The sequence below is a fragment of the Choloepus didactylus genome, chromosome 12, assembly GCF_015220235.1.
Source record: "Choloepus didactylus isolate mChoDid1 chromosome 12, mChoDid1.pri, whole genome shotgun sequence".
Taxonomy (NCBI): Eukaryota; Metazoa; Chordata; class Mammalia; order Pilosa; family Megalonychidae; genus Choloepus; species Choloepus didactylus.
Window position 1 is genome coordinate 37,692,286 of NC_051318.1, and position 14,952 is coordinate 37,707,237.

General features: G+C 41.7%; 1 long non-coding RNA gene across 2 annotated transcripts; it reads right to left on the reverse strand.

Annotated features, from left to right (window-relative positions):
* Window positions 1–287: 287 nt before the first annotated feature.
* Window positions 288–14,802, reverse strand: LOC119507288. Of its 2 annotated transcripts, XR_005211186.1 has the most exons (6): window positions 14,681–14,802; window positions 13,988–14,195; window positions 12,010–12,342; window positions 11,681–11,761; window positions 8,519–8,583; window positions 288–505 (listed from the first exon to the last, which is right to left on the reverse strand). It is a non-coding gene; the product is annotated as an uncharacterized LOC119507288 (long non-coding RNA). The 2 variants fall into 2 exon arrangements; XR_005211185.1 differs by lacking the exon at window positions 11,681–11,761.
* Window positions 14,803–14,952: the final 150 nt, after the last annotated feature.

Genomic DNA, 14,952 nt, shown 5'->3' on the forward strand with positions numbered 1-14,952 from the left:
ACACTGATACCTGAAAAAGTCAAAGTAGAGAAATAAACTTGATGATTAATTAGAAATGGACCAAAGTCAGTTCTTTTTTCTCAGATGAGTCATTTCTGATTTTATATACTGAACTACAAGCACACAGATGTGAAAGAAGGTGTGGAAATATATACAGTGATAGCTAGCCCATATTTATTTACAATGACATGAGAATAAATTGCAGCAAACCTTAGTACTTTATTCATTCTTTAAGAATGACTTCATACACTAATAAATCACACTATGTTCTTAAGGTATTTTCCTCCTGATCAGTGGCTTTTATTTTTAAAGCTCCAAAACACAGTAGTAGATTCATTCCAAATATGCAGTCATGGCATCACAATAAATCAGTTCAGGTTGATTCATGGAAGCATTTTTTGAGTATGATAAAGACTGCAATATATAGACCTAACCTTTTCCAAATGCCAGCTGCCTGTTCTTCAATGAACACAATTTGGGACAAATGAATGGCCATGCAGCATTCCTAGGATGAAATCAATAGAAAATAAGATTCATGAGACATGTTAGAAACACCCATTTCATCACATTTAATACAGTATTTTATACCTATAAAATACTTAATGAAAATAAAAAAGTTATAATTTTATTTCTTAAATAAATGTAAAGAAAAATTAAATAAAACAATACTGTGATGGCATATTGCTGGGTGGAAGATCATCGCAAGCTGTAATTACCTTTGTTTGCATAGTGGGTGTACATTAAAAAATATTTACATGAAAACTTTTGCATGCAATAGTATCGTATATGGAAAACAAAAACAACACAGAAATCAAAACAATGTTAAGGAGTATTATATGGGTGATTTTTTTTCATCTTTATAATTGGACTTCACATACACATACACACAATTAATTTTAAAAAGAAAATATAGAGATATCTTCTCTTTATTAGCAAATCTAACTTTAAAAATTATTTTCAAAAGAATATCAAAAAGATAGGAGAAAAAATAAAAACAAAATACCATGCAATTACATCAGGCAACAATACCACCACCAAGAATACCATATCCCTTCCTTATATCCCCCTCTCATAGACATTAGCTTTGGAATATTGCCTTTGTTGCATTTATTTATTTATTTATTTATTTTTAAATCTTCATTTAATTGAGAAATATTCACATACCACGCAGTCATACAAAACAAATCGTACATTGAATTGTTCACAGTACCATTACATAGTTGTACATTCATCACCTAAATCAATCCCTGACACATTCATTAGCACACACACAAAAATAACAATAATAATTAAAGTGAAAAAGAGCAATTAAAGCAAAAAAGAACACTGGGTACCTTTGTCTGTTTGTTTGTTTCCTTTCCCTATTTTTCTACTCATCCATCCATAAACTAGACAAAGGGGAGTGTGGTACTTATGGCTTTCCCAATACCACTGTCACCCCTCATAAGCTACATTTTTATACAATCATCTTTGAGATTCATGGGTTCTGGGTTGTAGTTTGATAGTTTCAGGTATCTACCACCAGCTACCCCAATTCTTTAGAACCTAAAAAGGGTTGTCTAAATTGTGCATAAGAGTGCCCACCAGAGTGACCTCTCGGCTCCTTTTGGAAGCTCTCTGCCACTGAAGCTTATTTCATTTCCTTTCGCATCCCCCTTTTGGTCAAGAAGATGTTCTCCATCCCACGATGCCAGGTCTACATTCCTCCCTGGGAGTCATATTCCACATTGCCAGGGAGATTCACTCCCTTGGGTATATGATCCCACGTAGTGGGGAGGGCAGTGATTTCACCTTTCAAGTTGGCTTAGCTAGAGAGAGAGGGCCACATCTGAGCAACAAAGAGGCATTCGGGAGGAGGCTCTTAGGCACAATTATAGGGAGGCCTAGCCTCTCCTTTGCAGCAACAGTCTTCCCAAGGTTAAATCCTGTGGTAGAGGGCTCAGCCCATCAAACCACCAGTTCCCTATGTCTGTGGTCATGTCAGCAACCATCAAGGTGGGGTAGGACAATACCCCTGCATTCTCCACAGGCTCCTCAAAGGGGGCTCTACATATATTTTTCCCTTTTTTTACCTTTTTTTTTTTTAAATCACTTTGTTGCACTTAATGGAAGCAAATCAGGCCAAAGGGTAAAGGATGATATTGACTGTGTTATACAACTTCAACTTCTGTGTAAGGACCAAGGGAAGAGATTTATATGTAGTGCAGGATCTATATTTTCTGTAGCACACTAAATAATTTAACATGCATCATCAGTTTATTCAAACACCGTAATTATAGGAGACTTTGAATAGGTTTGCACAGGTTAGTGTGAAATCCTCATACATCCCTCAGTAATTTGGGGAGAGAATAAAAAGGTATTTCCAGGGAGAACCTAAGATGGTGGCTAGGTGAGACAGGGCAAAAAAAACACACCTCCATGAAAAATACTAGATGAAAGCCAGAAAGTGACCCAGAACAGCAGTTCCAGCAATGCACCAGCCAGAATAGGTCTGCTAAATCCACAGGGACCGTGCATTTGGTGAAACCAGGAGTCTGAGTCCTGAAACAAGTGAATGAGCCAGCTGAAAGTCCAGTGGCCATGCTGTGGTGTGGGGAAACCGTGGGTTGACATTTGGAGACGGACTAGTACTTTTCTAAAAAAAAAAAAACAACAACCCAGGAGCAGCTGCAGGTATGGCGGCGAGAACAGCACAGTGAAGCACAGCAGGAATGGGCTGTGCCAATGCCTCAATTTCTGGCATGGAAGAAAGCCCTTCCCACACTTGCTGCTGATTGTTTCAGAGCCAGGAGCACAGAGGGGAGCCAAAAGGAGAAAGAAACCATGCCCCTTGCAGCCATCTTCCCGGTGGGCTGGAGACCACAGCCCAGAGCTACACCAAGGGTCCCAGTGTGACAGAACTGTTTCCTGCAGCACCGTGCACATGCCACAGTATTGGCTGTGGACAGTGGACTTTAGTGCACCCACAGCTAATTGTCCTGGAGCTGGGAAGGCGGAGCTGTGCAAAAAGGTGGAAATTAACACACCCCATTCAGCCACCTTTACAACAGGCTGGGAACGCCCCTGCATGGCCCAGCGGCCCAGGGCTTCTCTGGAGGGCTGGCATGCTCCTGTGATGTGGCACAGCCATCCCTCAGCAGAGGTCCTGGAAGAGCACGGCTGAGAAGGGGGGTCTGCTCGGAAATCCCAGGGACCCTACGCCAATACCAAGGACTCGTGGATCTGTGGCAGAGACAATCTGTGGCAAGACTGAAATGAAGGATTCGACTATTGCAACAGCCTTAAATCTCCGGGAACACCTGGGAGGTTTGATTATTAAAGCTGCCCTGCCTCCCAAACCCCTCAGACACACGCCCCTCATTCAGGGTGGACAGCACCAACAACACTCCCAAACTTGGTGCACCAATTGAACCCCACAAGAATCACACCCCCACACACCACAAAGACAAAGTTGGGGAGAACTGACTTGAGGGGAATAGGCGACTCATGGACACCATCTGCTGGGTAGTTACAGAAAGCGTATGCAACCAAGCTGTAGATGTGACAAACTAGAGATTGGTGTTTTTCATATTCTGAAAGAACCCTATCAAATAAAGCAAATGCCAAGAGCCCCAAAACAACAGAAAATTTTAAAGCCTGTGATAAAACCAGATGATATGGAGGACCCAAACCCAAACACCCAAATCAAAAGATCAGAGGAGACACAGTACTTGGAGCAATTAATCAAAGAACTAAAGACAATGAGAACATGGCATGGGATATAAAGGACATGAAGAAGACCCTAGAAGAGTATAAAGAAGAACTTGTAAGAGTAAATTAAAAAAACAGATGATTTTATGGAAATAAAAGAAACTGTTGACCAAATTAAAAAGATTCTGGATACTCATAGTACAAGACCAGAGGAAGCTGAACAACAACTCAGCATCCTCAAGGACTACAGAATGGAAAATGAAAGAACAAAAGAAAGAACGGGGGAAAAACTGAAAAACTCAAAATGGATCTCAGGGATAGGATAGATAAAATAAAATGTACAAATTTAAGACTCATTGGTGTACCAGAAGGAGAAGAGAAGGGTAAAGGTCTAGAAAGAGTATTCAAAGAAATTGTTGGGGAAAACTTCCCCAACCTTCTACACAATACAAATACACAAAGCATAAATGCCCAGCAAACTCCAAATAGAATAAATCCACATAAACTCACTCCAAGACATATTCTGATGAGACTGTCAAATACTGAGGAGAAGGAGCAAGTTCTGAAAGCAGCCAGAGAAAAACAATTCACCATATACAAAAGTAATAAAATAAGACTAAGTAGTGACTACTCAGTAGCCACCATGGAGGCAAGAAGGCAGTGGCATGACATATTTAAAATTCTGAGAGAGAAAAATTTCCAACCAAGAATACTTTATCCAGCAAATCTCTCCTTCAAATTTGAGGGAGACCTTAAATTTTTCACAAACAAATGCTGAGAGATTTTGCTAATGTAAGACTTGCCCTACTTCAGATACTAAAGGGAGCCCTACCAACAGAGAAACAAAGAAAGGAGAGAGATACAGAGAAATTTGACAGACATATATGAACATTGCATCCCAAGTCACCAGGACACACATTCTTCTCTTGTGGTCAGGGATCTTTCTCCAGAATAGACCATATGCTGGGACACGGAGCAAGCCTCAATAAATTAAAAAAAAAAAAAATGAATTTGTTCAAAGCACATTTTCTGACTACAATGGAATACAAATAGAAATCCATAACCATCAGAGACTTGGAAGGTTCATAAACACCTGGATGTTAAAAATGAGGGGGAGATGAAAACATTCCTGGATAATCAAAAGCTGAGGGACTTCGTCCCCAGTAGATCATCCCTACAAGAAATGCTAAAGGGAATTGCGCAGGCCAAAAGGAAGGGACACTAAACACTTGACTGAAACCACTTGAAGAAATAAAGATTCCCAGTAAAGATCACATGGTGAATATAAATACCAATACTACTGTATTTTTGATTTGTAACTGCACTATTTACTTCCTACAGGATCTAAAATACATAAACTGTAATGATAAATCAGTAGTTTTGGACTCAACATAAAATACGTAATTTTTGAAAAGAACTACATAAAGGTGGAGGAATGGAGGAGTATAGGAACATAGTTTATGTGTCCTATTGAAGTTAAGTTGGTATCAAAGAAAAACAAGATTGTTATAGATTTAAGAGGTTTAATTTAAGCCCCGTGGTAAACACAAAGTATCAGAGAATATGACCATAGAGATGAAAAGTAGAGCATGGATTATGAGAAGTAGGGGAAGGAGCAATGGGGAGTTAAGAAATGAGTGCAGGGTTTCTGTTTGGGGTGAAGAGAAATTTCTAGTAATGGATTGTAGGAAGGTGATGGCATTGCAACATTCTAAATGTGATTAATCCCACTAATGGAATGCTAGGGAGGGGTTGGAATGGGAAGATTTAGGCTGTATGTATGTTTCCACAATTGAAAAAAAAGTCTAAATAGATGACAATTAAATGCCAAGGATGATCCTGGATGGGATCTAAGGATGGAGGAGAGGAGAGGAAGCTCAAAGGGACACAGTTGGGACAAAAGGAAATATAGAATGTACACTTTGTACTAATATTGAATTTCTTGAACTTCTTAGCTACGCTTAATGGGATTGCATAAAAGAATGTGCTTGTTCATGGGAAATGTATAGGTGAATTATATTTTTGTTCAAGGATGTGTGCAGCTTGGTCTCAGAAGACAGCAATAGATGATGGATGATAGATAGGGATGGAGGGAGGGAGGGAGGGAAAGAAAGAAATGGTGGTGTGACAGGATGTTAAAGTTGGTGAATCGTATCAGGGAGGGGGGTCAGGATACGCTGGAGTTCTGTATATGGGGTTTGTATTGTTTTTGGAACTGTTCCTCTAAGTTTGAATTTATTTCAAAAACAAACAAAAAAAAATGTATTTCTAGGGCCCCCCTGAGGAAATCAGGAAGAGTGCCAAAATATTAAACTTACCCACCTGGGTTATTTCTGATGTTCTTGCAAGCACTGAGGACTACCAATTTGGTAGGCTGGACCCTCAATCTTGGGGCTTGCCCTTATGAAGCTTGTTATTGCAAAGGAGAGGCTAAGCCCAATTATAACTGTGCCTAAGGGTCTCCCCCAGACAACCTCTTTTGTTGCTCAGATGTGGTCTCTCTCCCGCTAAGCCCACTCAGCAGGTAAACCCACTGCCCTCTCCCATAAGTGGGATATGACTCCCAGGGGTGTAAATCTCCCCAGCAATGTGGGACATAACTCCTGGTGATGAGCCTGGACCCAGCTTCATGGGATTGAGAAAATCTTGACCAAAAGAGGGAAGCAAAATGAAACATAAAGTTTCAGTGGATGAGAGACTTCTAACGGAACTGATAGGTCACTCTGGAGTATGTTCTTATGTGCTATATAGCACTCCCTTTTTAGTCTTTAGTGTACTGGAAAAGCAAGATGGAAATACCTGAAATTGTCAAACTGCAACCGCAAAACCTTGATTCTTGAAGCTGATGGTATAACTCTGTAGCTTACATGGTGTGACTTTGTGATTGCAAAAACCTTCTGGCTCTGTGCCACTGAACCTTAGGCTAGGCCTCCCTATAGTTGTGCCTGAGAGCCTCCTCCTGAATGCCTCTTTGTTGCTCAAATGTGGCCCTCTCTCTCTAGCTAAGCCCGTTTGGTGGGTGAAGTCACTGCCCTCCCCCCTACATGGGATCAGACACCCAGGGGAGTGAATCTCCCTGGCAATGTAGAATATGGCTCCCAGGGAGGAACTGTGGGATGGAGAACATCTTCTTGACCAAAAGGGGGAAGTGAAAGGAAATGAAATAAGCTTCAGTGGCAGAGAGCTTCCAAAAGGAGCCGAGAGGTCACTCTGGTGGGCACTCTTACGCACAATTTAGACAACCCTTTTTAGGTTCTAAAGAATTGGGGTAGCTGGTGGTAGGTACCTGAAACTATCAAACTACAACCCAGAACCCATGAATCTTGAAGACAATTGTATAAAAATGTAGCTTATGAGGGGTGACAATGGGATTGGGAAAGCCATAAGGACCACACTCCCCTTTGTCTAGTTTATGGATGGATAAGTAGAAAAATAGGGGAAGGAAACAAACAAACAAAGGCACCCAGTGTTCTTTTTTACTTTAATTGCTCTTTTTCACTTTAATTATTATTGTTATTTTTGTGTGTGTGCTAATGAATGTGTCAGGGATTGATTTAGGTGATGAATGTACAACTATGTAATGGTACTGTGAACAATCGAATGTACGATTTGTTTTGTATGACTGTGTGGTATGTGAATATATCTCAATAAAATGGAGTTGAAACAAACAAAAAAAAAAACCTTGTGGCTTATATTCCCTTTATCCAATGTATGGAAGAGATGAGCAGAAAAATGGGGATAAAATTTAAATGAAAAATAGAGTGGCATGAGAGATGGAGTTTTTTGGGTGTTTTTATACTTTCATTTTTATTCATATTTTTATCTTTTTGTAGAGCAGTGAAAATGTTTAGAAATTGTAATGAATGCACAGCTCTATGAACAATTGATTGCACACTGTGGATGACTGCAGGGTAGGTGAATATATCTCAATAAGACTGAATATTTAAAAAAAATTATTATGAATGGCATGTAATGGGTCTATGAATTTGTTCATATTTTCCTCTTTATATTGTAATGAAATAATTACACTAAGATAGATTAATGTATAAACACCTGGCTTAAGGATAACCTAAAAAGATTTCTTTCCTGAATGTATATTTCTTTTTGAAGATTTACAGAATATTAACATCCTAAGGCATGCATTCTCAGTAGGGTAGTATCAGCCCCATGGGGGTATAAATGGGTTATATATAGTTTTAAAATTTCATTGAGCGAGAAGCAATTAGGAAAATAAAAATGCAGAATAGATAGCTTATCTCAGTGACAATGAAATACATGTATATATTATTTCAAGTTAAAGCACATTGTAATAAAAATATCAGCTCTATATACATATAACTTGCTCTTCTTTTCTAGAAAATGAAAATGGGCTTTTCTCTTCTTGCTGAGTGACTTAAAGGCAGTTCTCCTCAATATATGGGCCAAAGCATGCACTGGATAGCAGACATATCTACTTGACTCTACCAACAACCTGAGAGAAAGGTTGTTTGAAGATCTATGGGTCATTTTTAATATGGGTCATATTACATAGATCTATGGGTCATTTTTAATATGGGTCATATTACATAGAGAACATTTGGGTAGAATAGGAATTGGCTGGTGTTTAAAAACATGCTTCCAATGTAGTAGCTACAAAGACTTTTCTGGAGCTACCCTATCTTCATTCCATTCAAAGAGATTAAGTGGGACATGCGGCATTCTGAAAATATAAATGCACTGCATCTAATTGGAGTTTGGCCAGAAAGGATTAAAAAAAAGAAAAAAAAAGTAAAAGGAAAAGCTTCAGTGATTTAAAACCTAGAACAGAGGCTAAAAGACTGTATCTTACGTGATTTTTCTGATCTCTCCAGCTTTGTCCGTGTGTATTAAGAAGTGAGCAGCATGAAATTTTATCTAGAAAGACAGGATCATTACAAAATGTTAATAACATATTACTCAGTGCTGTCCAGATTTTCTCTCTGATGAATTACACATTGCTATTAATCATATAAATAAATATTAACTTTATTACAAATTAAAAAGAAGCATATCACAAATTAAAGAGAAGCAATGCAACATGTTTCATAAACACAAGCTACTCCAAAATTGATGGGATTAGGAAAAAACTAGAAACAAACTAGATGTGCGTTAACAGGGAAAGAAGTGGTTAAATGAAGTATGATGCCTCCGTACTATGAAATCCATGCAGCAGTTAAAAAGAATAATGAGATAGAGTTGGATGGACTATCACAGAACTCTAAGACAGCAGTGGGAAAAAAGCAATTTGCGGCATATTGCATATAGTGTGTGTGTGTGTGTGTGTATCCCTAATCTACATGTGTGTGATATGCATACATCCATACATAATTATTAGAAAAAAGGTCTTAAAGGAATCACAGTGATTTGCTAACAATCATTATCCCAAAAAAAGGAATGAGGAAATGGGAGGAGGGAAAGCAAACAGCCCCTTTTTCATTCTATACACTTCACCATTGACTGAACTTTTTACAATGTGGTGGGATTCATGTTCAGCAAATATAATTTTTAAAAACAAGTTTTAAATAATAAGAAAATCCAGAAATAAACACAAACACATGCAGGAATAAGTGCAGATGGACATTCAATAAATGGCACTAGGATGACCGAGTTGCCATTTAGGAAAAAAAAATTTACAAAATAAATTCTAAATGGATTTATCATTTAACACTAGAAAAAGAAAATTAATTATAAAATGATTAGAAAAATATGAGAAAGGAGGTTTTTCAAAGAGAAGCATTAAATCCATTAGAATGTGAAGAAAAGACTGATAGAACCACTCACTCACACACACAAATTCCTCCTGGGAAAAGTCAATAGAGGCAAAGACAATTAAGAGATGGCAGATGGGGAAACCTAATTGTAACTTACATCAAAGACAAAAGGTTAATTTCCTAAGTATTCTTACAAATCCAGGAGAAAACAGCCTGTAATCTACTAGAAAAATGAGGAAGGACTACTCACAGCAAATTCACAAAAAAGAACTACAAATGGCTCTTAAACACATTAATAGGTGTTCAACCTTGCTGATGATAAGAGAAGGGTGAATTAAGAGAACAACATCAAGATAACTCCATGAGCCTGACAGAGAGCCAAACGCTTGACACCACTGTGCTGCTGGGATGTGGGAAAGAGGCATTCTCATACATTCACGGAGGGAATGTTATCCTTCCTTTCGTTTCTTTCTACCTCTCATTTTTTTCCTCTCTTTTTTTTCTTTTTCTTTTGTTTCTCTGCCTTCTTGGACTCTTCCTCCTTCTTTGGGGAAGAAATGGAGATGTCCTTATACAGATAGCGGTGATGGTGCTGAATACATAAATACGTGACTATACAGGGAACCAACAATTTTTTACTTAGGATGGAATTTATGGCATGTGAACAAAACTGTTTTAAAATAAATAGGTTGATGAAGAAACCTTGAGGGCACTATATTGAATGAAATAAGACACACAAGGACAAATATTGCAGGGTCTCACTGATATGAACTAATTATATTATGTAAACTCATGGACATGAAATATAAGTTACCAGGATATAGAATGAGGCTAAAGAATGGGGAATGGTTGCTTATGAGCAGAATGTTCAACTAGGTTGAACTTAAATGTTTGGAAATGGACAGAGGGGATGGTATCACATTGTGAGAATAATTAGCAGTGCTGAATTGTGTGAAGGGGGTGGAAAGGGTAAGCTCAGAGTCACGTATGTTACCAGAAGGAAAGTTGGAGGTTAAAAAGTGGGAATGTATAAAATAATGCGTCTTGTGGTGGACAATGTCCGTGATTAAATGTACAAATATTAGAAGTCTCTCTCACGAACTAGAAAATGTATTACATTATAACTAGAAGTTAATAATAGAGGCACATATAGGAAAAAAATATATACCTACTGCAAAGTATATACTATAGTTAGTAGTATTTTAACATTCTTTCATCAACAGTAGCAAATGTACTATACCAATACTATGAATCACTAATGGAGGGGGGAGGTGGCTAGGGGTATGGGAGGATTTCAGTTTCCTTTTTCTGTCTTGATCTCTTTTCTGGAGTAATGAAAATGTTCTAAAAGTTGAAAAAAAATTAATTGTCGTGATGGATGCACTGCTCTATAATGGTACCATGGGCAATTGATTGTACACTTTGGATCTTTGGATAGTTGTATCATATGTGAACAATCTAAAAAAAAAATAAAACAAGGATTTTCACATCATGCAATGTGAGCACGCACAAGGTGGGGGGTAACACATGGGGCTCTTGCATTGTCACAATGTCTCAGCATCCTAGATCCTCAGTGACCACCCCTGACACCTGCTTAAACAAGACAAACAGCTCCTTCCTCTCCTTGCCACGTCCCACCTGGGTTGAGCCCCTGCAAAAATCAAATGCAAAGTCCCCTGTCCCCACTCTTGCTTGATCAACTGCTGTGACTATAACACTATAAGCACAGGCCCAGGACCACTGTAACTATATGGTCCCCACAAACTTGGTGGAGACCACACTCCTGATGTGTTTCCCTGTACAGTCCTGCAGGGCACACCACTCCTCTGTGTTCTAGGACCTTTGAGGTTTAAAAAACTTTTCTTTCACAAATCTCTGGTGTTGCTCATTCTTGTTCCACCTGACTATCTAGATAAAAAGCTTTACAATGGACATATGTGTAGAAAATTGTAATTAACATCCAAAAATAAAACTTGGCACTAAGCTTCACAAAACATAAAGCTTACTAAAATCTTCTGAAGTAGACAAAGACAAAAAAGACTAAATGATGGCTCCTTCTTTCCCCCACTCTTTTCATTTATGAAAAGAGGCCTGTGCTAAGCTCAGGAGATCTGGTCGAGGACCATGGGGTGCCCAGGCTCCTTCCCATGGCTGCCTGCGATTGCTCCAGGTGGGGAAGGCTGAGCACCTTAGAGATCCTTGAAGACGCCCTTAAATTTGAAAAATTAACAAAACTGTTTCTCAAATTCCTAAGTCATTACCCATTGTGATGACCACAGACAGCACTGGAACATCTGACCCTGGCCCCAGGGTGTCTTGGGAGAGTCCACCATCCTCCTAGCCTTGAAGAGAGAACAAGTCAATCCTGACCTCACCTTGAGTACCAAGAGGGCCTTTGGTCACCTGGCTGGATGGCGTGTCCCCACCCATGGCCAAAACTCAGCCACAGCCGTGTCACCATCCACATCCTCGAGGCCACCAGAGACCTCAACCCCATTCAGATGTGCCCCATCCCCATCTGGTCCCAAGTTCCCATCTACAGTGGTGACCACATTCATAGTCATGTCAGCATCTGGAGACATGTCCTCACCTGATGCTTACTCCCTGATCGGAGCTGCATCCTCTTTAGTCCTTGGTGGTTGGTCCTGCTGACAGCTGCACACCTGGACAACTTCTCACTCCTCTGCTTCTTGCCGATGCTAACATCAACCCCAAACTGTGGGGAATCTGATTACTCTGGACAGCATCCTGACGCTTTGGTGCCAAAGCAATGGGGCTGCCAGAGTTCAGCAAGTTCAACATCTGGGTCTCTCCAGGGCCGAATCCTCAGGCAAGGTCTCCTTGGAGGGCAGCAGCAAGGCCTGCAGGTTGAAGGACCCCAGGGGGCAACACGGAACACCTGGCAGGCAGGGCGGCTGTCCTACTGCAGAACAAAGAAAACACAATAAGACACTACAAGGAAGGTCTTCAGAGGAGGGGCTGTGTCTTTCAAGTGCCCCAGGTCCCTCAGAGCACAGGTGGAGCTTAATCCATTTGTGAGGGGGCCCAGGACATGGCTGGGGTGCACAGAAAAGCTTATCAAGGTGCACCTTGGGATGGCTGCCGTCAATTTGCTGGGGGGAAATTGATGGAGCTGGTTTCTGGATAGAACCCACGGGTTCAGGCAGGGAGCCCCATTCACAGCCAGTTCTCAGATTGCCCCCTCACCGCCAGCAAGGCGACCCTCCTACACAGACCTGATCCATTTTGCTCCAGCTGCCAGAAAGTGTAGAAATTATTTTATTGCTTACACATAGGATATTTTTGGATATTCCTATTGTGAAATATATCTTATATGTAGAAGAATGGATGAAATATTCATTTACAATGACAAAAATAACCAACTGAAAACCCAGCTGATCCCCACCCCCAATATGTAAGAAACCTGAGGCCTCCGTGCTTCCTGGAGGGTCCCTTCCATCTTTGTCCAGGGGTCAGCTTTCTGCCCACCCCCACTCCCTATTCCCTTCCTCTCCTTCCTCACCTGGTGGTAACATCAGGGTATGTGAGAAGCATTCCTTTCCTTTTCCTAACACCTAGTTTACCACGCACACATGCATCCCTAAACCATACATCTAAGTAACAGAACTAGAAAAATGAAAGTAAAGAAAACAAATGTGTCCACACCCATAGGAAAGGACATGATATAAGAACATGACTTTCTTGGGTACAAACAACTTCAAGCCATCACAGTGTGCAGGGATACACATCTCTCCTCACTCTACCATGTATGTTCATGGAAGTGGGGTGTGTGTGTGAATTTTTACATCCCTCCTAGTCTACTGAGTGTGCACACCCACCCAGCGGTCCCATGTGTGTGGTGTGTGTGTGAGAGCATGTGTATACCTCAGTTTGTGTGTGGTGTATGTGTGTGGGGCCTGAGGATGGACTTCCCACTGGAGGAGCCTGCAGGGCAGACACCCCAGATCACTGACCCAAGCCAGACACGCCGGATCACTGACCCAGTGGAGCACTCAGGACAGCAGCTCTGACCACTTGCAGGTGCCGGGAGGGAGACGCAGCCCCACACTATGATGTTCCTGCCAGCGGGACTCACCCCACTGCCCCAGGAAAGGGGGAGGCATGATGCCTGGCATGTGATGGACATTTAATATGGCCACATGAGCTGGAGGATCAGACCCTGCCTGGGGCAGACCAAAAGCTACGCACAGTTCTGAACCAGGCTCTCCTGTGATGAAGCACCTTCCAGGGCAAATGGGAAAACTTCAGTGGGATGTGGAGACTAGCTGGGAGTAAGGCATCAGTGTCTGCCCTCCTGACTTGGATGGCTGTGCTGGGGCTGGGCTGGCAAATGACCTGGCATTTCAAAAATACACAATGAGGTATTTAAAGCTGATGGGGAACTGGTCCTCAACTTACTCTCAAATGATCTGTACCAACAACCTTTCCAAAGTTTGAGACTGTTTTAAAGAGAAGCTGAAAGAAACTTGTCACTGGCTAGAAAACAACATCCCATTTGATAAGCACTTTGGGAGAAATGTCACCTCTTTGAGGGAGGCCCAGCCCACCTTGCTGCCTGGGAGGGAACTTCTCATCCAGTCTGAGATCTCCGTGGCCGCGTCCTCCAGCAGCACGAGCGTGGGCCCCTCAGCAGCCTGTCCCCCAGCTGCAGGCCTTCCCTTCGGGCTCACACACGCAGCTGCAAGGCCGGGAGCACTGGGAGAGCAGCAGCACCCGGGCTCCTCCCCTCCTCCTGCCTCCTCTGTCAGCCTCCACCTGGAAGACACGGAGAGCACTGGAAGGAGAGGCAGAAAGGCGGCCTCCAACCCTCCCCTCCTCAGAGCATCCTTCCTGGTTGTCACATAACAAACAAGACCATTTCATTAAAATGAATAAAGGAAGAGCAAGGGAAAGCCAAGTTGCCATTCCATATTTTTCACATCTCACTTAAAATATTTCAGCCAATTTTAGGAAAAGAAGGTGATAAGAGCCTTGCCAGCTACAACGTCATTAAAGACACGTGTGGATAAAGCCACAAGAATCCTGTGCCAGGGGAAGGGAGCACAACCATGGCAAGGCCGGGCACAGGGCAGACAGGGCTCTCGGGCTAGTGGTGGGAGCAGCTCCATCTGCGGTCACCAAGGAGAAGCAGGACTGGGCTCCCGCAACGGAAGGCTCTCGGTCCCACCAGCTGACAGGCACAGGCCCCACCCTGATGCAGGTGCCACAGCTGACTGCGCCCCAGCCGCACTGACACCCACCTGAGGACCAAAGACCCGCACCTCTCAAGCAGCACCATACAGGACCTTATGGCTGGATCATGAGCAGGCAGAGACAGGGGATCGCCGGGCGGGAAGCTGTGAGTTTTCTGATGTAAACTCTGTGAACAACGAAAAATAAACATCTTATAATGCAGAATACAAGGAGCCTAGATACAGACAGAAGCTAGGGAAGGGGGACTGATGACCTAATATGGACAGGCATGATGATGAGGGTGAACTTAAGGGTATAGGAAGGGACAGGGGTGATGATT